The sequence below is a fragment of the Morus notabilis genome, unplaced genomic scaffold, assembly GCF_000414095.1.
Source record: "Morus notabilis unplaced genomic scaffold, ASM41409v2 Scaffold508, whole genome shotgun sequence".
Classification (NCBI taxonomy): Eukaryota; Viridiplantae; Streptophyta; class Magnoliopsida; order Rosales; family Moraceae; genus Morus; species Morus notabilis.
Window position 1 is genome coordinate 75,992 of NW_010361936.1, and position 1,730 is coordinate 77,721.

Consider the following 1,730-nt stretch of genomic DNA (forward strand, 5'->3'; position numbering starts at 1 on the left):
TATTCACCTCTCTCATCACATCACATCAAATCACACACACTAACCTACCCCTTGTACTTTTGTCCATTCCCTTAAGTTACTTATTAAAACTGTCCAAAATTATACTAACAGCTATTTTCTCCTGTATACAGGTACTGGATGCTAGTTTGTACTGTGCTGGGAGATTCTTAAAATTAAGATTCTCAAACGGTATCTGTACTGGAAATTCGTCCGTTTAAAGCACGGTGAGAATTTATCGATCGAATTTGCTTGATCGGAAAAACGTGAACTTAACGTGAAATCTGCTACAGAATTTAGGAATGCAGATATTAATTCCATAAATCCTTCAATCACAAAATGTACATAGTATAATGATTTTCCAGGAAAATCCTTGACTTGAATACATGAATTACATTATTGAAATTCTGGGATTTTCTTAGTCACTACAAGTTAAGTGTTAACCGCCGCCGTCTAACCACCGTATACCGCCGTCCGCCGGGATTTTTTTGAATTTTTCCGACCATGCCCGAACTGCTCGAATTGCCTGACCCGAAAAATGCTCGAAAATTCGGTGTGCCCGAAATGCCCGAACCCGTTGCCCGACAAAACTGTCCGAATCACTCAAACGGTTGTTTTTTTTTAATTTTGCTTGAATTTTTCCCGCCTGCCCGAATACCCGAAAATGGCTAGTTTTTTGAATTTTTACCCGAATTCTGCGCGAAACCCGACCTGCCCGAGTTGCCTGAATACCCAAAAACGGCTAGTTTTTTTAAATTTTACCCGAATTTTACCCGAAAACCCGACTTGCCCGAGGTTGCCTGACTGCCCGACTGCCCGAATTTCAAAAAATAGCCGTTTATCCCTTTTTTTTTTAAAAAAATCTTTTTTTAACCCCAAAATTTCTCTATAAATACCCCCCATCCCCCACACATTTTTCTCACTCAAACTCTCTCAATCCCTCTCAATCTCTCTCAATTTCTCTCAATCTCTCTCAATCTCGCTCAATCTCTCTCACAATTTTTCTAAAGCTCTCTCTCACTCAAATTCATCTTATTTTTTTATAATGAATCCTTTTGGTTATAGTGGTATTCCCGTTGATGCCTAACACAATGTAGAAGAAGGGCAATTTCCCACTAATGAGTTTGTTACGCAGCAATCTACTAATCCAAGCCATGGTGGATGTATTGGAGGTTGTGGTTGCAATAGTGGGTGTGGAGAAGCGGCGGCGAGTGCGACTGCGTCTGCGTCTGCGTTGGCAAGTGGTGCAACCTCCATGAGGAAATGCAAGCGTACCTCGACAGTTTGGGATCACTTCGACATAATTGACGAGGTAGATAATGAAGGTAACACTAAACATATAGCTCAGTGTAAATATTGTTTATCTAAATTACAAGGTGACACTATTCACGGCACCACACACTTGAGACGACACTCCGAAAAGTGTCTTCAAAAGCTTAGCCAATCTAGCGGACTCGAACTCCGCCAAACACAATTATCTTTTGATCGCGCAACCGGTGGTCTAACCACTTGGAAATACGATCCGCAAGTAGATCGTATGGAAGTTGCGCGAATGATAGCTGCTTTAGATCAACCACTTAGTTTTGTAGAGCATCCTAATTGGCAACGATATATTAAGGTTGTACACAATCCTAATGCACAGTTCACTTCAAAAACTACTCTTAGGAAAGATTTATTAAAATTATTTAAAAAAGAAAAAGATGCATTAATAAACCTTTTACACTCGACTAGCG